This window comes from Pan troglodytes, chromosome 14 (assembly GCF_028858775.2).
Source record: "Pan troglodytes isolate AG18354 chromosome 14, NHGRI_mPanTro3-v2.0_pri, whole genome shotgun sequence".
Lineage (NCBI taxonomy): Eukaryota > Metazoa > Chordata > Mammalia > Primates > Hominidae > Pan > Pan troglodytes.
In genome coordinates this window covers 57,995,113-58,018,404 of record NC_072412.2, presented here as the reverse complement: position 1 = coordinate 58,018,404, position 23,292 = coordinate 57,995,113, and the positions used below count along the sequence as shown (strand labels likewise).

Genomic DNA, 23,292 nt, shown 5'->3' with positions numbered 1-23,292 from the left:
ACTACACCCACCTAATTTTTGTATTTTTAGTAGAGACGGGGTTTCACCATGTTGGCCAGGATTGTCTCCATCTCTTGACCCTGTGATCCACCCGCCTCAGCTCCCCAAAGTACTGGGATTACAGGTGTGAGCCACCGTGCCCAGCCGGGTCTTGTTTTTTCATCCATTCAGCCATTCTGTCTTTTGATTGAAAAGTTTAGTCTGATGACATTCAATGTTATTATTGATAAGCAAGGACTTACTCCTGCCATTTTGTCAATTGTTTTCTGGTTGTTTTGTAGTCTTCTCTTCCTTCTTTCCTTCCTGTCTTCCATTAATGAAGGTAATTTTCTCTGGTGATATAATTTAGTTTCATGTTTCTTATTTTTTGTGTATCCCTTGTATTTTTTTGGTTTGAGGTTACCATGAGGCTTGCAAACACTATCTTATAACCCATTATTTTTAAGCTTATAAACTAACAGTTTGCATAAACAAACAAGTAATAAGAAAACTAATACAAACTCTACAACTTAGTCTCACTACTTTTTAACTATCTGTTATTTCTATTTATATCTTATTATACCATTTATGTCTTGAAAAGTTGTTATAGTCAATGTTTTTGATTGGCTCATAGTTGTCTCTCTACTTACAATAACAGTAGTTTATACATCATAGTTACAGTGTCATAACATTCTGTATTTTTCTGTGTATTTACTATTACCAGTGAGGTTTATACCTTCAGGTAGTTACTTATTGCTCACTAATGTCCTTGTCTTTCTGATTGAAGTACTCCCTTTAGCATTTCTTCTAGGACAGGTCTGGTGTTGATGAAATCCCTCAGCTTTTGTTTGTGTGGAAAAGTCTTTCTTTCTCCTTCACTTTGAAGGATATTTTCACTGAATATATTGTTCTAGGGTAAATGTTTTGTTTCCTTCAGCATTTTCAATATGTCATGTCACTCTCTCCTGGCCTGAAACATTTCTATTAAAAAGTCTGTTGCCAGCTGTATTGTAACTCCATTGTATATCATTGGTTTCTTTTCTCTTGCTGCTTTTAAGATCCTTTATCCTTGATCTTTGGGAGTGTAATTATTAAATGCCTTGAGGTAGTCTTCTTTGAGTTAAATCTGCTTGGTGTTTTGTAACCTTCTTGCACTTGGATATTGATATCTTTCTATAGGTTTGGGAAGTTCTGTTACTATCCCTTTGAATAAACTTTCTAACCCCTCTCTCTCTGCACCTCCTCTTTAAGGCCAGTATTGCTTAGATTTGCCCTTTTGATGCTATTTTCTAGATCATGTAGGCATGCTTCATTGTTTCTAATTCTTTCCTTTGTCTCCTCTATGTATTTTGAAATAGCCTGCCTTCAAGCTCATTAATTCTTTCTTCTGCTTGATCAATTCTGCTATTAAAAGACTCTAATACATTCTTCAGTATGCCAATTACATTTTTTGGCTCCAGAATTTCTGCTTGATTCTTTTTAATTATTTCAATCTCTTTGTTAAACTTATCTAATAGAATTATGATTTTTTTCTCTGTGTTATCTTAAATTTCTTTGTGTTTCCTCAACACAGCTATTTTGATTTGTCTGAAAGGTCACGTATCTCTGTTTCCCCAGGATTGGCCTCTGGTGTCTTATTGAGTTCATTTGGTGAGGTCATGTTTTCTCGGACAGTGTTGATGCTAGCAGATGTTCTTTGGTGTCTAGGCACTGAAGAATTAGGTATTTATTGTAGTTTTCCCTGTCAGGGCTTGTTTGTACCTATCTTTCTCGGGAAGGCTTTCCAGATATTGGAAAGAACTTGGATATTGTGATCTAAGTTGTATCTGCTTTAGGGGGCACCCCAAGCCTCCTAAACTCTGTGGTTCCTGCAGACTCATGGTGGTACTGCCTTAATGGTCTTGGACAACATGCAGGATAATTCTCTGGGTTACCAAAAAGAGAGTCTTGTTCTCTTCCCTTAATTTCTCCCAAACAAACAGAGTCTCTCTCTCTGTTCTGAGCCACCGTGACACAAACACCCCTGTGGCCACCGCTACTATGACTGCATTGGGTCAGACGTGAAGCCAGCACAGCACTGGGTCTTGCCCAAAACCTGCTGTAACCACTCCCTAGCTATTGCATAAGTTTGCTGAAGGCCCTGGGGCTCTACGATCATCACATGGTAAAAACAGTCAGGCCTGTGTCCTTCCCTTCAGGATGGCAAGTTCTCCCAGGCTCCGGGTGGGTCCAAAGGTGCTGGGAATCAGGGCCTAGATCAGAAACTTATACTTCTACCTGGTGTTTTATGTGCTATGGCTGAGCTGGTTGAGCTGTCACTCAAACCACAAGATGCAATCCTCCCTACTCTTTCAACCCCTCTCCAAAAGCAGAGGAGCATCAATCCATGGCCACCTCACTCAAACACAGACCATGGGAGGTACTGCCAGACTACCACCAAGGTTCTCCTAAGGCCCAAAGGCTTTTAAGTCAGCTTGATTTGAATGCTCCTGTTAATTATTTTAATATGCCTCTTTTTTTTGGGGACGGAGTCTCACCCTGTCACCCAGGCTGAAGTGCAAAGGCACAATGTCGGCTCACTGCAACCTCTGCCTCCTGGGTTCAAACAATTCTCCTGCCTCAGCCTCCCGAGTAGCTGGGATTACAGGCTTCCGCCACCATGCCCAGCTAATTTTTGTATTTTTAGTAGAGACAGGGTTTCACCATCTTGGCCAGGCTGGTCTTGAACTCCTGACCTCGTGATCCACCTGCCTCAGCCTCCCAAAGTGCTTCTTAGAAAAGTACAAAATAGCTTTATGCATTATAAAAATAATCAAACTTACCCTTCTACAAATACTCAAAGAAGAACATCCATGAGAAAAAATAAAGCAATAGCTACAGAAATAGAACGATACTCCACAGGAATATAAACTTTGCTATCAGTGAAAATTAGGTCAGCAAAGATCAGAGCCACATCCAACAAGATCAGGAAAACTCCAAATATTCTACAACAAATAAATAAATGAATAAATAAGTAAGTAACAGCAAAGATAAAGGGGCTTTATCTTTATTTAGGCCAATGATCGGGTACCAAAATGTTATTATTTAGTATTAAACTGCCCAGTGGCAGGAAAAACTGTAATGTCATAGAATCTCAGAAAAATCACTGTTTTCACCCAATAGAAGCAGTTTTTAATAAATAAAATTCCCACCAAACCACTTCACAAGACGTTATCATGCCCTTTTATAGCAGATCCATCAGACTAACACCTCAAGAGAGAAAAGTGAAACTGAACTAAAATTGCCTGTGTCTGTTTGTAAACTCTTCTTAAAATTTGAGAATTTCATAAGAAGTTTACACCCATTTCTCATAAAAAATAAAATCTTATTAGTCTGGATAATTCTTAAGAATTTATTAATAAAAACCAAATGAAAGCATGAGTAACATAAGCTCTTAAAAGACCAAGATTTTTTGGTCAGTGACATTTTCAGCAAGTACATGATTACATATTTATGGGCGATTCTAGTACAGTGATGGGTACATGAGAAAGAATTCAATTCCATAAATATTTATAGTATTGAACTCTAAGGTACCTCCTGAAACTTGCTGTTACATATTCTAAATACATTCCCCATAAATTGATTATACTATTTGCTTAATCTATGAAGATGAATTCATCTTCAAAGTACTTTTCAAAAAGTTGCAGCTCAAGTTAAAATATCATTAATTCAAAAGGAAACAATTATATTGCGTAAATCTATATCATATTGCGTAAATCTATATCATAGTATGAAATCTTACTCTTACACAGAGAAGAGTCTAAGTAAATTGTTTCCAGAATTAAAGAGTAATTCTAGATGTATAAGGTACTTAATAAAATACTTTACTTATAATTATAGAATTTTAACATTCGATTTTCATTAACTTTACTTGTGCAGATGGAAGAAAAATAATATTAATATGTTACTATTAATCTTATACAAAAGCCGTTTCTTTGCAAGTCTTAAAGTCCAGCTTAAACCAAATTTCCATGATAAATTAGATTACATTAGATGGGGCACATGGCTACTTAGAAACCGATGGACAGGAAATGCTTTTTGGTTTTGTTTTTTATTTCAGTCTTTCTCATTGAAAGAGCGAGATATATATATATCTCGCTCTGTCACCTGGGCTGCAGTGCAATAGTGTGATCTCAGCTCACTCCAATCTCCGCCTCCCAGGTTCAAGCAATTCTTCCACCTAGGCCTCCCGAGCAGCTGGCATTGCAGGCACTCGCCATCATGCCTGGCTAATTTTTTTATTTTTAATAGAGATGGGGTTTCACCGTGTTAGCCAGGCTGGTCTTGAACTCCTGACCTCAGGTGATCCACCTGCCTTGGCCTCCCAGAGTGCTGGGATTACAGGCGTGAGCTACCGCACCTGGCCAAGTCTCAGATATATTTAATACGTGGTGTTTTTTATGCATTAAGTCTCAGGTATATTTAATACATGGTGTTTTCTATGTCTCACATACCCAACTGCAAAGGATGACACAATTGAATGAACAATTTTCTTAATCTTGCTGCTGCAAAAACAAGCAAAAATAAAATCAGTCAGATTTCTTCTAACTTATAAATTTAACCAAAAAACAAAGGCCTTTATAAATACAATTTTAAAAGAAAATTATTCAGAAGTTGTATAACAAAATGCTTTTTACTAATAATTAAAATTTTATCTTTTCTGCTCCATGAGTATTTTACTTTCCTATCCAGAATATATGTGAATAAGACAGTAAACTTTGGATGTTTAGTAATATTTCCATTGCATGCAAAGCCCCAACTCCAACTTTATGGCAATACTAAGCTTAAACTTGTGGTCATCAACTCAAGGAATATAGCATGAAAAAAGAAAAGAGGGGTAGAAGAGAACTGTATTTTAATGCCAGCCTGGGCAAGTCATCAAATTTTGGCCAGATCTCAGTTTCCACAGCAATAAAATAAGGTATTTCAGGGATAAGCATAGGGAGTAAATGATGCTCTTGTCATCTCTTTCAAACTAGACACCTAGTGAACAGATACACATTAGTGAGAGTTGCATTTGAGGTGGCATAGGAACTGCAGCGGTAAGACATTTTAGTAAGATACAGTTCAAAGGAGAAACACCTGAAAGACTGGGCTCCTTCCATTAATCCAAGAAAGGAGAACCTGTTTGATGGAGCCCCCGGTAATGCCTCATTTTACCTTATGGCTGAAGACAAGGTAGCTGATGAGGAACAATTTTTTGTCCTACTGAAGCCTTCAGGAAGTTTCTGTCATACTGAAGCCTCCAACACAGGACTCAAATTTCATCCCAAGAGGCATGAATCCTAAGACAATGCTCACAGCCTGTGCCTAAGACTTGAGAAAAAAAGAGGACAGACACTGAGGAGAACTGGGGCACTGCCAAAATTGGCCTTCGACATGAACAGACATTTCTCAAGAGAAGACATACATGTGGCAAAGAAGCATACGAAAAAAAGCTCAATATCACAGATTAGAGAAATGCCAATCAAAACCACAATGAGATGCCATTTCACACCAGACAATAGTCAGAATGGCTATTATTAAAGTGTCAAAAAATAACAGGTGCTGGCAAGGTTGCAGAGAAAAGGGAACACTTATACACTGTTGATGGGAGTGTGAATTAGTTCAACCATTGTAAAAAGCAGTATGGCGACACCTCGAAGAGCTAAAAGTAGAACTACTATTTGACTGAGCAATCCCATTACCTAGTATATACCCAGAGGAATATAAACCATTCTACTGTAAAGCATATGTATGTGAATGTTCACTGCAGCACTATTTACAATAGCAAAGACATGGAATCAACACAAATACCCATCAATGACAGATTGGATAAAGAAAATGTGGTACATATACACCATGGAATACTATGCAGCCATAAAAAAGAATGAGATCGGCCGCGCACGGTGGCTCACGCCTGTAATCCCAGCACTTTCGGAGGCTGAGGCGGGCAGATCATGAGGTCAGGAGATCAAGACCACCCCAGCTAACATGATGAAACCTCGTCTCTACTAAAAATACAAAAAAAATTAGCTGGGCGTGGTGGCGGGCGCCTGTAGTCCCAGCTACTCGGGAGGCTGAGGCAGGAAGAATGGCATGAACCCAGGAGGAAGAACTTGCAGTGAACCAAGACTGTGCCACTGCACTCCAGCCTGGGCAGCAGAGAGAGACTCCGTCTCAAAAAAAGAAAAAAAGAATGAGATCCTGTCTTTTGTGGGAATGTGGATGGAGCTGGAGGTTATTATCCTTAGCAAACTAGTGCAGAAAGCAAAAATCAAATACTGAATGTTCTCATCTGTAAGTGGTATAGCTAAGTGATAAGGATGTAAAAACACAAAGAGGGAAGCAAACACTGGGGTCTACCTAAGCGGGGAGAGTAGGAGGAGAGAGACAAGCAAAAAGGATCACTATTTGGGTACTGATCTTAATACCTGGGTGATGAAATAATATGTAAAACAAACCACCCTGACACATGTTTACCTATGTAACAAACCTTCACGTGTACCTCGAAACCTAAAATAAAAGTTAAAAAAAGCAAAATTGGCCTTTGATGAATGATGATAGGTTAACCTGAGATAAAGGAAATCCCCAATCCTTCTAATCTTCCCCTCATCCACCTGGACCCACCACCTCTACCCAGGCTTAGAAAGTTAAGGCTGATGTAGACAGAGGATCAGTTGGCCAAAAGAGGCGAATTCTCTCCGGAAGTTGCCATTCTCTTTTTACAAGAACCTCTGATCCCACACAGTCTACTGGATCTCTGGGTATCAAGGAAATGTCATCAATCTGAATTCACTTGACAATATCACCATACAGAACCAACCTGATAGATCATGAAGGCATGAAGGAGTGGCTTGGGTGGCTTTAGCCCCTTCAATCTGTTTCAGTGTCCCCTGAAACTGTACCAAGTAAATAAACAATTGAGACTTTTTTTGGTGAAAAAAGTGTACTATGTAAATGCAGCTTCAAGCAGTTACATGCAGAGTTTGCAGGGAAATAACTATGACTCAATATATCCATATCCAGGAAAAGTACTGTTCACATTTGAGAGCAACAGACAGACACTCCAACATGTAGCAACTCAAAGCATAGCCTCTATGTGCCTTTTCTAAAAATAATTACTCAAAGTGCTTGAGTCAGCTGAGCAATGAATCAAAATGAAGAACAGAGCAATAAGGAACATGACTTATAGAGAAAAGATGGTAAATAATATAAACTCAGAAGTAAGTCTAAATAACAACTGTTAATGTAGCATAAAAATGTAGGTGAAAATGTAAATAAACGATTCTAAAAGTAAAGATAATATAAAATTATCAATAATAGTATTGATTTAAATTTTAGGCATTCTTACACTAGGATTCAAGGTTTGGAAGAAGATAGAAGTAAAGGCAGATTGCATTTCTTATCTTCTACAGATACAAGTCCAGTTTTATTCTCGATATTGATGGAGAAAAATGGTATAATTATGTTTTCTAAATATTTAAATATAAACTGATGGACTAGAAATGGGCTTCTGACTTGCCTATCAGTAAAAAATGAAAGGGATAAAAACAAATCAATTACTAGCAAAATATAGACTAACTTAAAAAGAAAATATCAAAGTATTTTTCATAAAGAAAAAGACAATAAAGCCAAACATACCAGAAATCATAAATACAAACATATTCCTCCCATATTCCATATTGAGAAATACACTCAGATAACTTTAAAATCAAAGGCATTACATGCTATACACAAGAGACAAAAACTAAATTTAAATGACAGTTTAAAAATAAAGAGATAGAGGCCGGGTGTGGTGGCTCACACCTGTAATCCCAGCACTTTGGGAGGCTGAGGTGGGCAGATCACGAGGTCAAGAGATCGAGTCCATCCTAGGCGACCCCCCATCTCTACTAAAAATATCAAAAATTAGCTGGGCGTGGTGATGTACACCTGTAGTCCCAGCCACTCAGGAGGCTGAGTCAGAAGAATGGCTTGAACCCGGGAGGTGGAGGTTGCAGTGAGCCAAGATCATGCCAGTGCACTCCAGCCTGGCCACAGAGTGAGACTCCGTCTCAGAAAAAAAAAAAAGAGAAAAAGAAAAGAGAAAAAGACATGAGATACTAAACCTTAAAACACTATAAGTTCCAATATTAATATCAAAGTGGAATTCAAAGCACAAATATTAACTATGACCATGACTTATTTTTTATCAATAGAAGGTGGAAGCTACATGACACTAACAAGACCATTTTTAATGAAATGGGATTCGTATCGAGGGCAGGTGCTATCTCTCCCACTGGACACATTTTTCTCTGGTACAGACTCTGGCGGTACGGAGATGGCCATGATGCAAAGCAATGAAAACACTGTACTGACTCTCTGGTCTTCCTGCTCTTGCTCTAGATCACTAAAACAGGGTAAGGACAATACAGGGGGATGATATTTTGATGCTGTGAAAACTATTAGTCACACAGGAGAAAAGTAAATTTCTACACTTTATGCCTTAAGACAAAGTAAATTCAGGGCAGCGATTTTATTTAAATGAAGAAAATAAGCTCAAAACAGAAATCTTGGTGAATATATTTAAAATCTTGGGGTAGAGAAGGACTTTCTGAGAATAACATTAAAGGCATAAATCACAAAGAAAAGTATAGGTACATTTGATTATATGAAGATTCAACACTTTTATATAGTGAAAAGCAAGACACCCTGGGAGAAACTACTTATATTACATAAAATAGAAAAAGGATCAACAGATTTAACTTTTCAGTCCAAAGACAGAAAAACACCCCAATTTTAATTGGCCAAAGGTAGTTTGGAAATGATGAAATATTAACTGAAAAAAGCATAAATGAAGGTATGTCAAAGAATGTGCATTAGAACAAATAGATTTACTAATACCAAAGAAATCAATGACGGCTAGCGTTAAGTATGGGAGGGGAGAAATGTACACTTTAGCATCTTGATGTTCAAGCACTTATCAATACCAATAGCATCATAATCATTCCCTTTGACACAGGATTTCCACTTCTGAGAATTTATAATAAGCAAATAACCAACGATATGCAAAGATTTAGCCTCAAATTTTTTTGTAACAGTAAAAACTTGTAAAAAACTTAATTGTTCAGCAATATCTGACTATTAAATGAATTATAGCACATCTACACCATGCAGTATTACAAAACTATTACAAATATGTTGTAAGTGCACATGAATATACATTAACAAGAAAATATAGACATGATGTCATTAAGTAATAAGGTTATTTACAAAAGAATATAAGTATGGTCTCGTATCTGTAAACAAAAAATGCATATGCTTAAAGAACTCAGAAGTGCATGTATCAAAGTTTAAGAATGACTACATGTGGGCAGATTTGTTGATTGGATTTTCTGATTTTCCTTTAATAAACTCTCACGTTATTTTCAGTTTTTCACACAAAACCTATTCACAGAGCTACAGAGTTTTCAAAGTGTTTTTGCATGTTATTTTAGTTTTATTACTAATTTTTTACAATACAATATCCACTACACAGATAGCATTATAACCAGTTTACATTTGAATAATCTAAAACTAAAAGAGGTTCAATGACTTCCTGAGTATCAGATGAATGAATACATGATGTCAAAGCCAAGCACTGATTCCAGCTTTTACTATAAATCCAAGATCATCCCCCTGGTATGAAACACCAGTGTTTCTCACAGGGACTACTACCAATTCCTCCTATATTTATGCAATGAGACTTTGTAACTTAAAAATAAAACAAAACAAAAACCTGCTTTCTTTTGTTTGGAGCGGGGAAAGAAAAAGGAAATGCTTGCCTTGCTCAATCTGTCTAATTTTGCCTCAACCCTGGGCAGCTCCATTACAGAAAATGTATAGCTAGTATGCAGACACACAGTTTAATTAAGTGGTGCCGTGAATTCTTCATTGATGGCCCATGATAAAAATTTCTAGAAAATGAAAACTCAGGGTAATTTGAAGAACTATTTGTATTTGCCCTCTGTTTCCCATGTAATCTTTGTTTAGACACCAACAGCTTATAACCATGATGAGTTAACTTCCTCTATGGCAGTACTTCCTCTCCAACATTGACATAAGCTGGTGAATGGTTATACAACTGGGCAAGAAAGAAGCAGAAGAAAAATCCCCTGAATATGTCTGCAGTTCAGACACAAGCCAGTTTAAGAATGTATTGTTTCGTTACAGTGAGTACATGGTAAAATGCCTTCAGGTCAGTGCAATAGGAGTACTCAGTACTCTAGTGAGATTAGAAACAAATAATAACAAAATCCCAGTGAGCATAAAGAGGTCTTTAGTCAGCAAAACATGTTTGCTTTTGCTATCAATACCACTTGCTCATAGGTGAAATCTACAAAACTGGGAATCACACAATATCCGGTAAAAATGAGAAAGGTTCACTATTGATGAGTAAGTAGCATTCTGCATTCCTGTTTTCTTTTAAAAAAAAAAAACTTCTAATGAAGTTAATTTCTTCTAAGGATACTTTTTACATTTTCAAGCTAGAAGAACATTTATTCCTGAATGGTTGGAATTTTTTTTCAAAATAATACTTGTCTAAGAATTCAATTGGAGGAAATATGGTGTACTCTCCCACCCACACACCCATACATTTTGATATCCTTCCGTAGTTTCCCTTTTTCCTTTGTGCCTCAGCGTAAGCCCTGTTCAACTAAAGAAAAGAGATCCATCAATGGCTCCCTCCTTTCAAACTTCAAACTGACTTACTCATATGAAGCGACATATTCAGCATTTTCATAATCTTCAAACCTGGAAAGTCGTTCTGACACACTTTAGCCACCAAAAAAATGCAAAAATATATCATTAGATATTTGCTACACAAAACAGTGATGAAGAATTTATTTGAATAACAAGAATTCCATGAATCTAAAGGATATAACATGACTTAGCTCACTGGAAGACCTGACATTTAAGAAAGAAAATTACAGTCATTAACCAGAAACTATTCTCACAGATACTCCCAACACTGAATTTTGCATATTTTTCTCTTCTTTTCTCTGTCTCTTTCTATATATGTATATAAAGGTAATTAAAAGAATATGTATATAGTTATAGAATACATAAATGTGTACAGACATATCACAAAGACATTGTGGGTTTCATTCCAGACCACTGCAATAAAGCAAAAACTGCATTAAGTGACTCACACAAATGTTTTGGTTTCCCTGTGCATATAAACGTTATGTTTATACTACACTGTGGTCTGTTAAGTGTGCAACGACATTATGTCAAAAAAAAATTATGTACATACCTTAAAGTAAAACTACTTTATTGGTTAAAAAAATGCTAATGATCACCTCAGCCTTTAGCAAGTCATAATCTTTTTGCTGGTGGAGGGCGTTGCCTCCATGTTGATGGCTGCTGACTGATCAGAGCTGTGGTTGCCAACGGTTGGGGTGGCTGAGGCAATTTCTTAAAATAAGACAACAACGAACTTCACTATATCAAATGACTCTTCCTTTCACAAGTGATTTCTCTGTAACATGTGATGCCATTTGATAGCATTTTACCCACAGTAGAACTGTTTTCAAAATTGGAGTGAATCCTCTCAAATCCTACCACTACTTTATCAACCATAGTTTACTTATATAGAATGAGTTAGGAAGACTTTCCTCTGCTTTAATTTTTTGAAATAGTGTAAGAATTGATATTAGTTCATTTTTAAAAGTAGGTGGAGTTAAGTGGTGAAGTCATCAGATCCTGGACTTTGTTGAAGGCCTTTTTGTTCCTGATTCAATATCATTACTTCTTTTTGGTCTGTTCAGGTTTTCTATTTCTTCTTGGTTTAGTCTTGGCAGGTTGTATGGGTCGAGGATTTTATCCACTTCCTCTAGGTTTTCAAATTTATTGTAGAGTTGTTCATAATAGTCTCTAATAATCCTTTTTATTTCTGTCATATCTGTTGTGAGGTCCCATTTTTTCTTTCTGATTTTATTTATATGGGTCTTCTCTTTTTCTTAATTAGTCTAGCTAATGGTTTGTTGATATTTTTAAACCTGCTTTTTGTTGTTAACCTTTTGTAAATTTTGCCTGAATTTTGTTTATTTCTGTTTGGTCTTTATTATTCAGTTCCTTTTAATAATTCGGGATTTGGTTTGTTCTTACCATACTAGTTTCTTGAGGTAGAATTGTTAGGTGGTTTATTGGAATTTTTTCTAGTTTTTTGATCCAGCCATTTATTGCTATGAACATGCTTCCTAATACTGCTTTTGCTGTGTCCCTTATGTTTTAGTAGGTTGTGTTTCTAGTTACAGTTGTTTCAAGGAATTTTTAAATTTCATACTTAATTTCTTTCTTCACTCCTTGTCACTCAAGAGCATGTTGTTTTATTTCCATATATCTGTATAGTTTTGAATGTTCCTCTTGTTATGGATGTCTAGTTTTATTCCATTGTGGTAAGATAAGATACCTGATATAATTTCAGTTTTTAAAAATTTGTTGAGACTTGTTTTGTGGCCTAACATATGGTCTATCTTGGATAATGTTCCATGTGCTGATGAAAAGAATGTATATTCTGCAGCTGTTAGGTGAAACGTTCTGTAAATGTTTGTTATGTCCATTTGGTCTATGGTGCAGTTTAAGTCTGATGTTTCTCTGTTGATTTTCCATCTAGATGATTTGTCCAGTGCTGAGAGTGGGATAATGAAGTGCCCAACTCTTACCGTAACGGGGTCTAGCTCCCTCTTTAGATCTACTAATATTTGCTATATATATCTGGGTGCTCTGGTGTTGAGTGCATACATATTTACAATTATATTATACACATATTACAATTATGTTCTATTTCTTGCTGAATTGAACCCTTTATTATTACATAATAATCTTGTTTGTCACTTTTTATGGTTTTTAACTTAAAATCTGTTTTGACTGATATAAGTATAGCTATTCCTGCTCACTTTTGGTTTCCATTTGCATGGAATATCTTTTTCCATCCCTTCATTATCAGTCTATGTGTTTCTTTAGAGGTAAGGTGAGTTTCTTTTAGATAAAATATAGTTGGGTCTTATTTTTATTATTATTATTTTTTGAGACAGAGTCTCGCTCTGTTACCCAGGCTGGAGTGCAGTGGCACGATCTCAGCTCACTGCAAGCTCTGCCTCCCGGGTTCATGCCATTCTCTCGCCTCACCCTCCCGAGTAGTTGGGACTACAGGTGCCCGCCACCACGCCCGGCTGATTTTTTGTATTTTTAGTAGAGATGGGGTTTCACCATATTGGCCCGGCTGGTCTCGAACTCCTGACCTCCTGATCCGCCTGCCTTGGCCTCCCAAAGTGCTGGGATTACAGGCGTGAGCCACTGTGCCCAGTTGGGTCTTATTTTTTAATCCACTCAGCAAGTCTATATCCTTCTTGGGGTATTTAATCTATTAACATTCAAAGTTGTTATTAGTAGGTGAGGAGTTATTTGCGACATTTTATTGTTTTCTGGTTGGTTTGTATATGTTTTGTTCCTTTCTGCCTCTCTGTTTACTTTTGTAGTTGGGTAGTTTTCTGTAGTGATAAGGTTTCATCCCTTTCTCTTTCTATGTATTGACTCTACCAGTGACGTTTAAAGTTTTACATGTTTTTATGATGGTGGTTATCATCTTTTTACTTCCAGAAGTAAGACTGCCTTGGGCATTTCTTGTAAGGCTGGTCTAGTGGTGATGAATTATCTTGGTGTTTGTTTATCTGTCACAGATTTTATGTCTCCTTCATTTGTAAAAGATAGCTGCACTGGGTATAATATTCTTGGTTGAAAGATTTTTTTTTTCTTTCAGAACTTTGCATATATCATCCCATTCTTTTCCAGCCTAAGGTTTCTGCCGGGAAATCAGCTGTTCGTCTAACAGGAATTCCATTATAAGCATTTTCACGCTTTTCTCTTGCTATCTTAAAAAATCTTTCTTTGTGTCTGGGTTGAATGTATTTGGGGTTCTTTGATCTTCCTAGAACTAGATGTCTCTCTCTCTTGAGTTGGGAAGTTTTATGCTATCACTTTATTAAATATGTTTTCCTCACATTTCTCTTCACTTTTCCTTCTGGCATGCCCATAATAGGAATATTTGTTCAAATTAACAGTGTCCAATAAATCCTGTAGGCTTTTTTCATTATTTTTTATTCTTTTTTGTCTGCCTGTGTTATTTCAAAAGACTTCTCTTCAAGTTCAGAAATTACTTCTTCTGCTTGTTCTTGTCTGTAAAGTCATTGATTTCATTTTTTATTTCTTCTATTGAACTGTTTAGCTCTTAGGGCTTGTTTGGTTCTTTTTATGATATATCTATCTTTACTGAATTTCTCATTCAAATCATGTTTTCCTGATTTCATTGACTTGTCTATCTGTATTACCTATATCTCACTGAGTTTCCTTAGGATTATTCTTTTGAATTCTTTTTCTGGCATTTCATATGTTTATGATTGGGGTCCATTACTACATAATTAGTATTTCCCTTTGTAGGTGACCTGTTTTCTTGCATTTTCATGGTTGATGTGTTTCTATGTTGATTTCTATGCATCTGGTGAAAAAGTCACCTTTTCCAATTTTATGGAGTAGGTTACTTGTATGAATTTATTTGTATGAATGGGTCTTGGGTGTCAGTTCATTGGGGTATATTGGCCTTGGTTCTACATGGATGCCGTAAAGTGTAGTCTCCATATAGTTCATTCCGCTGTGATCCACACTAGTAACATTTGCAAGTTTCTCAGTGGCCTAGGCTAAGGAAGTTTGTGGTAATGGTGGTGCAGCTTTGCCAGGGGTGGGCTCTCTGGACTGTTTCTCAGGGTAGGGGTGTGTGCAGGTATACAGTGGGTCAGAAAACTTGGAGTATGGCTTTGTGGGGCTGGCCATGGTGCTGTTACTCTGGCCAGGAGCATGGGGATGCAGTTGCTCAAGCCCAGGATGCAGGCACACAGCTGTTTGCCTGGCCTGGAAGCACGCACTCCAGGAGTGGCCTGAAGGGCTGTTTCCCATGCCTGGTGTGTGGGTACACAGCTGTTCATCTGGCCTGAGGCCAGTCTGCTGGGGGAAACTCATGGGCCAAATATAGAGCTGCATGGCTAAGCTGGACCAAAGGCATCTTTGCCAGGGCTGGCCAAGAGGGGGTGTTTCTCAGGCCTGGGATACAGTCAAATAATTTCTCAGCTGTCCTGATGTGGGTCTGCTGGGGTTAGTCCACAGGGCTATTCTAGCTCAGGATGTGGGCATACTGCTGCTCAGCTGGCCTGGGTGGTGCCTGCCAGGGGAAGCCCAGGGGGCTGCTTCTATGACCCAGGATGTGGGCACAAGGCTGCTTGGCTGGCCTAGGGGCATGTCTTCTGGGAGTAGCCCATGGGGCTCTTTCTCAGGTCCAGGACATGGGCATTCATGGCTGATTGGCTGGTCTGGAGGTGCATCCGCTGGGAATGGGTACAGGAATGTTTCTCGGGCTCATGAAAGGTTGCACAGCTGCTTAGTTGGCCTGGGAGTGTTTCTGCGGGGGGGTGGCCTACAGGGCTGTTCCTCAAGCTGGGACATAGGTATGTGGCTGCTTAGTTGGCCTGAGGGTATGCTGGCCAGAGTAAGCTCCCAGGGTTGTTTCTCAGCCCTGAGACTCAGGCACACACAGCTGCTTGTTTCTCAGGTCTGAGACGCAGGTTCAAGGCCCACTCAGTGCTGTGCCTGCTCGCGGCAGCCTGTGGGACTGTTTCTCAGGCCTTTATTAAAGGCGGAGGGCGGCTGGGCAGGTCAGGAGCATGTCTGTGGTGGATGAGGCCTGCAGGGCTGTTTCTCAGGTCCTGAGCATGGACTCATAGTCACTCTCTTGACCTTGGGGTATATCAGCTGCTCAGAGGCTTAGGGGATGCTCCCACTTGAGAGAAGGCATGTAGTGGTTTGGCTAGCTCAAGGGTGAGTTCACCCTGGATGGGAGTGCAGATTGTTTCTCTGTCTGGAAGTGTAGTGGTGGGGGTTGATTTCTCCCTGCTCTTCAGGACTTGAGTTACCGCCAACTCTGGGACCAACCTCCACACAGCTGGGGTTGTGGCTTTAACCCACCCATGTGGGCTTGGTATACTGAAGGTAAAGCTCCAGTGCTGGCGAGGCACAGTGGCTACTGGCCCCCAGAGGAGGGCACACTCAAGAGATGACTCTGGTCTCAAGATGGTGCTGTGTTGCTGCAACTTAGGTCTCTGGGGGTGGGAAGCCTTCACCTTGTACTCCTAGTCCAGGACATGCAGCTGTGTAAATTCCTGGCAGTACTCCATACTGGCCTCAGGGCTTGCAAATACTGTGAGATTTTCCTTAAGACTCTGTGTCTGTGATGGCAGTGGGGCTGGTGGGGATCTTCTGCTTACCTTCACCCTGCAATGAGAAGTCCTTCCTGTCTCTGGGCCAGTTCAACCCAGGTGGGGGAGAAGGGACTGCAGAGGCTGAGTGCTTCCATGCTGTGGGGCCTTCCAGTCACCACAGGTGTGTCTCCTCCACTCCTTTGCTGCGCTCCAGGACTATCCCTTTGATACTCTAATCAGACCTTAGATGTGTATTTGTTCCTGGGTTTTCTTGCAGGGGAGATGAGCACAAGGCATCTCTAGTCACCCATCTTGCTTGATTTAGCATAACTCGTAAGGGCCCTAGGATTTTCAGAACAGTCAATGATCATTGGCCTCAACTTAAAGTCACCAGCTTCATTCGCCCCTAAAAGAGAATCGGCCTGTGCTTTGAAGCTTTGAAACCATGCATTGACTTCTCTCCAAATATAAAAGTCCTGGATGGCATCTTCTTCCAATAAAAGGCTATCTTGTCTACAGTGAAAATCTGTTGTTTCGTGTGGCCACCTTCATCAATTGTCTCAGCTACATCTTCTGGATAACTTGCTGCTGCTGGATAACAGCACTTGCGTTTCACCTTGCACTTTTATGTTATGGAGATGGCTTCTTTCCTTAAACTTCATGAACCAACCTGTTAGCTTCAAGCTTTTCTTCTGCAACTTACTTACCTCTCTCAGCCATCACTGAATTGCAGAGAGAGGGGGCCTTGTCCTGGATTAGGCTTTGGCTTAAGGAAAGGCTATGGCTGCTTTGATCTTCTATCCAGACCACTAAAACCTTCTCCATATTAGCAATCAGCCTGTTTTGCTTCCTCATCATTTGTATGTTCACTGGAGTAGCAGTCTTAATTTTCTTTGAGAACATATACACGTATTTTGCATTCGCAACTTGTCTGACTGGTGCAAGAAGTCTAGCCTTCCTCACAATCATTTTTAGCTTTTAGTTTAAAGTGAGAGGCTTCTGACTCTTCCTTTCACTAGGACACTTAGAAACCCTCATAGACTTATTAAATGGCCTACTTTCAATATTGTTGTGTCTTAGGAAGTAGGGAGGCCCAAGAAGAGGGAGAGAGATGGGGAATGGCTACTCAGTGGAGCAGTCAAAAAACACATGGCATTGATTAAGGTAGTTGTCCTATAGGACATGGTTCATGTTCATGTTGCCCCCAAACAATTACAATAGTAACGTCAACGATCACTGATCACAGATCATAAGAGATAGGATAACAACAAAAAAGTTTAAAATAGGCTGGGCGCGGTGGCTCACGCCTGTAATCCCACCACTGTGGGAGGCCGAGGCAGGCGGATCACGAGGTCAGGAGTTTGAGACCAGCCTGATGAACATGGCGAAACCCCATCTCTACTAAGAATATAAAAATTAGCCGGGCGTGGTGGCAGGTGCCTGTAATCCCAGCTACTCATGAGGCTGTGGCAGAGAATCGCTTGAACCCAGGAGGCTGAGGTTGCAGTGAGCTGAGATCGTGCTACTGCATTCCAGCCTGGGTGTCAGAGCGAGACTCTGTCTCAAAAAAAGAGTTTAAGATATTGCAAGAATTACCAAAATGTGACACAGAGACACAAAGTGAGCACATGTTGTTGGAAAAATGAAACCAAGAGACTTGCTCAATGCAAGGTTGCTACAAACCTTCAGTTTATAAAAAAGTAGTATCTGAGGGGCAATAAAGTAAAGCACAATAAAATAAGGTATACATGTATACACACACGTGTACATATATACTGTATATGTATACATATATGCTAAACAATATATCTACATATACGTATCTATATATATACATGCATGTCTATATGCTAAAGTATATATATAAAAAAGACTACTGATGTTATTAATTGGGGTCAGTGCTATAGAATATATCTATATAGATACATATATGTACATAAAGATATGTATATATCTATATATGCACATATAGATATATGTATATAGATATGTTCATACATATACACACATACATGTATGTAGGTATCTATATATACTAAATATATATATAAAGGATATACCTATATATATACACACATACATATATTCACGTGTGTGTGTATGTGTGTGTGTGTATAGATATATTCTTTAGCAATGACCCAGATTAATAACATCAGTTGTCTTCAATGACACCACCATTGAAAGGTGAGTTACAGCAGATATATCAAAGTAGTGAAAGACTACTGATGTCATTTTATCTGGGCCAGTGCTAAGGATTAAAAAGGTACATGCCAGATCAAGCGACTTCAGAGACTTGCTTTTCTGGTTGAAGTTATGTACAATTGTTCTACTGCATTTATAAACTGGTTGAACTCTGAAAACGTATATGTCAATTAATTACTTGGAATCTAGTATTCATATATCATTTTTTTTCCCTAAAAGAAAGCCTTACATAATGTAAAAAAGCTTTTGGGCCTTAACAAACAGCCTAGTGAATCAAAATTTAAGTACAATTCTTTATTACTTCATTTGTGAGTGAATCTTACCAATCTCATTATCTCCCTCTTTTCTTTCTCCCCATATATTGATGACTCTACCACAGACTACTCTTTTTAGTTCAATGGAGTAATAGCTAAATGATTAAAAATGAATATAGGAAGACTCCACATGTCTTCCTAGACTATTTTTCTGACACAAATGAGTAATAATTACTCTACAATTTATAATCTAGTTACCCTAAAAATTGACATCTTAATCAGTTATTTATTTGAAACCTGGTATTTAACTTTTCTCTAGAAATGAGGTTTCAGATGTTTGCAATGAAATTCTTAGGCCTGTGGAAAAAAACTTAATGAGTGAAGTTTATATACATTTCTTTACTCCTAACACTAATCCCCAAGTTACCATTTCTGGCAATATTTACATAAGTTCAACTTCAGTTTGTAAATACCCACCTTGCTTGCACTTGTAATTTTCTGCCTTCTCAAGTTCAAATACCAATAACTCTTCACCAATCATGGATGTATTTTCTGCCCCTCAGATACGGTTAAGTAACTGCAGACCTAAGGCAGGGGCTCCATCCAATCTGATGGTGGGTTTGCCTTTGGGACAGTAACCTCATGTGGTAATAGAAGAAGAGATCAGGGTTCTACTAGCTTTGTTCTTTTCTGTTAAGAGCTCCTCAGCTCCCTGCCCACTGTTACCTCCTCCATGCTAAAAATAGCATGGAGTCTCCTCTCTTGGTTCACTCATATTTTCCTAAGGTTTTTGGCTACTGCTAAATAAGAGTGACCAATGCAATAGGAATAAGAAGCATTGCTCTTATGACCTGTTCCTTTTTTATCCAACTAGATCCAAAAAGGATAGAAAGGTAACTGCAGATACTAAAGTAATTAGACTTTAGAAAACAGTGTCTAAGACACTCTGTATTCTTATGGATGCTCCAGACAATGAACTTGCCAAATCTGAATCTCTCTTCTGTACATGTATGCTTTTGTGTGTGTGTCTATGTGTATATTTACATATATATATGTTTACATCTAGCTTTTAATTTATTTAGACCTCACTTTTTGTTGAAGGATGCTGCATGAGTTATTGTCATTTCACTGAAGGCAGTGCTCATGGAGTAAAAAGGTACAGAGCCATATAAACACCAAATGATTTTCTCTTTTTTTGACACTATTAGCAAAAACAATTTTTGCACCAAAAGTAGTTTTTCCATAAAAATAAAATATCAACTATACACATATGTAATGGGTGAGGGTATGCAAATCCTACCACGTAAGTCCAGTAAGTAAATTCCAACAATTAACAAAGACTCATTTTTCAATGGCCAATTAATTAAACAATTAAATGACTATATAAAAATTAAACCTATCTACATATTAGAAATATATTTTAATTCACCCATGCCTCCACTGTACTATAAAATGAATAGAGAAAATTTTTATTTACTGGCTTAAGAAATCAATACTACATATTCAACTGATGTACTACTGCTTAATGAGCAATTACAGAATTCACAACCTTGATGTTTCCTTGCAAAAGAAGTGGTAATACGTAGCACAAAGAACCCCTTTAAAAATTAGTCACTGATCAAACACAATCTTTTTATAGCTTCTGTAACATCTAATTAATTTTGTAAATTTTCTTGAGCATTACACTATAATTAACTTGCATCAGGTTTTCCCTATAACTTACATTTTTTATGATTTATTTCCAGTAGAAGTCTGAACATGCCTGTGAAAACCATCCGTCATGTCCTTCCTTTCACCCATCATGCTAGTCTTTCCTGTCCATGAGACACAGGCAAGTAGCTGTGGGCCTAAAGAAGGGCTGCATCCAATGAGCTGGTGGGTTTGGGGTTGGGTCTGGGCACCAACCTCACATGTTGACAGAGGTCTGGACGGTGAGGGACAAGTCCATGTTCCATTAGCTCCATTCCTTTCTGCCCAGGGCTCCACTGCTCCTTGTCTGCTGCTATCTCCTCCATGTCGCAAATAGGATTCTCGCCTCCCCTGGGCCACTCTGGTAGGCTCTCGAACTCAGGAACTCTGAGTCCCTTAAAAAACTGCTTACTAAGAACTAAAGGTGATGAATACACTAACAGGAAGAAGCAACCTTCTATGACTTGCTCCTCTTTATATAACTCCATCAAAAAAGGATGCAAAGTTACCTACAAATGCTACAATGAGAAGAACTGGAAACCCTGTTAAAAAACACCGTATGGCCATGCAGGCTCCTGAGAGAAAATTCCACAAATGTCCATCTGTCTCCTTGTTTTAAGATTCAATTGTGTGCATGGGTTTGTTTGTGTACGTGTGTTGAGAGAAGTGTGTATAGATGGATGGATAGATTTGTTTACATGCCTGTGCATGTGTATATACTTCTATGCACACTTACGCATACATGTGTCTTTATTTACCTATTTATAACTCACCTTTCGTAGATACGTGCCTCCTTGGTTCCTCCTGTCAGTTCACTTGTGTGGGGACTAGAGGATGATAAAAGAATACAGTCAGACAGGTGACATAATTCGAAATTTACTTTTCGGGAAAAACTAGCTTTCATTACTCTAAACATAAACTGGTTAATTTCTGACTATTCATGTGTACAGCACTATGTGGACCTGAAATATCATTTTTTATCAGAAATCAGGATTTATATGATGGCTACCACCATCTTAGGATGGAGAAAATAGTAATGCTTCCAGATTTAAGTAAACCTTTTCATTACAACCTCATCCCAATGTGTGACAGCCTTTGTGGTGGCAGTTATTTCAAACTCAACTCCAATTTTTAGGTAGTCACCCCTCTTAATCCATTGAATGTCCTGCTTCAAAAATCCTCCATTACCTCGTTACTTTCACCCAGCATGGGCGTCTCCCCCAGCCCCAAAAAATGCATCAAGTAACTAGAGGTTTTTCACAGGGGCACAACCCGATATGGTGGTGATATAAGGTCCGGAGCACCAGCCTCCATGGTGGCAGAGTTCTGGAGGCTGGAGAACACCTCCAAGTCTCTTAGCTCTGTTCCTTTCTGCTGAGGACTTCACAGTTACCCGAGTACTCCTACCTCTTCCTTGCTCCAAATAGGATTTTCTCTTCCCTCGGCCCACTCTAGTATGTCTCATACACAGAAAATCTGAGTTTTCAAGGCATTTGGCTGCTACTAACAAATGGTGAAAAGACAGTAACAGCCGGATACTCTGTTCCTCTTTTATCCAAAACAATTGTAAAAATGTGGATGTTTAACTACAGGTGCTACAGTGAGAAGATGAACTGTGTCCAAGACACTCTGTATTGCCATGGACACTCCTGAGAGCAAATCCCACTAATCTGAATATCTTTCTCTGTCACTGTTTTGTTTGTGTGTACATCCTTTATAACTCACATGTCATCGGTGTCTCTATCAATGATGACTTCCACCAGGTCAACAGGATGGGGACTGTGGGACAAACATGATCAGAGTCAGACAGGACACATTATTCTAATGTTTTGAATCAAAGAGCTACACTAACTCTATGAGTGATTCCTTGCATACATTTATTGAACTGGGATGAAATTTTTTCTTATTAGAAATGAGGTTTTATGTGCCAACAGTGAATATCTTGGGCTGTGAATATAGCGATGCATCCAGATTAAGTAACTGCATCTTCACCTCAATGTGTAACAACCTTTTTCGAGGGCAGTTAATTCCAGTTCAACTTTAGTTTTAAGTCCCCTTCTTATAATTTCATCTGAGTACCTCATTCTCTATCACCTCCAATCACCTCCTCAGTTTTCACCCATCCTAGTTGTTATCGGGGGAACCAGCCCCCAGTATGTCAACATAGATTCTTTTCTATTTTCCCTAAGTGTCAGCCAGTCTGAGAAATAAAGAGAAAGAGTACAAAGAGAGAAATTTTACAGCTGGGCCTCCAGGGCTGACATCACATGTTGGCAGGTTCAGTGATGCCTCCTGAGCCGCAAAACCAGCAAGTTTTTATTAGGGATTTCAAAAGGGGAGGGGGGTATGAACAGGGAGTAAGCTACAAGATCACATGCTTGAAAGGCCAATAAAAGATCACAAGGGAAGAGAGGCAGAGCAAGATCACAAGGCCAGGGCGAAATTAGAATTACTGATGAGGTTCCATGTCCCACTGGGCACCCATTGTCACTGATAAACATCTTAACAGCAAACAGGGTTCCAGAGCAGACAACGGTTCCGACTAGAATTCGCCAGGCTGGAATTTCCTAATCCTAGCAAGCCTGAGGGCACTGCAGGAGACCAGGGCGTATTTCATCCCTTATCTTCAACTGCGTAAGACAGACACTCCCAGAGCGGCCATTTATAGACCTCTCCCTGGGAATGCATTCCTTTCCCAGGGTTATTCCTTGCTGGGAAAAGAATTCAGTGATACTTCTCATACTTGCTTTCTCCAAGAAGAGAAATAAGACTCTGTTCTGCCTGGCCCCGCAGGCAGTCAGACCTTATAGTTATCTCCTTTGTTCCCTGAAAATCGCTGTTACCCTGTTCTTTTCTAGGATGCCCAGATTTCATATTGT

The 23,292-nt window shown here is 38.8% G+C and overlaps 1 long non-coding RNA gene and 1 pseudogene across 1 annotated transcript in view; one reads left to right on the top strand and one right to left on the bottom strand.

Annotated features, from left to right (window-relative positions):
- Window positions 1-23,292, top strand: part of LOC129136832 (uncharacterized) — a 131,173-nt gene that overhangs the window by 75,096 nt on the left and 32,785 nt on the right. The gene's annotated exons all lie outside the window — the stretch shown is intronic.
- LOC735346 (phosphatidylinositol 3,4,5-trisphosphate 3-phosphatase TPTE2-like) overlaps window positions 1-23,292 on the bottom strand; it is a 108,821-nt pseudogene that overhangs the window by 61,571 nt on the left and 23,958 nt on the right.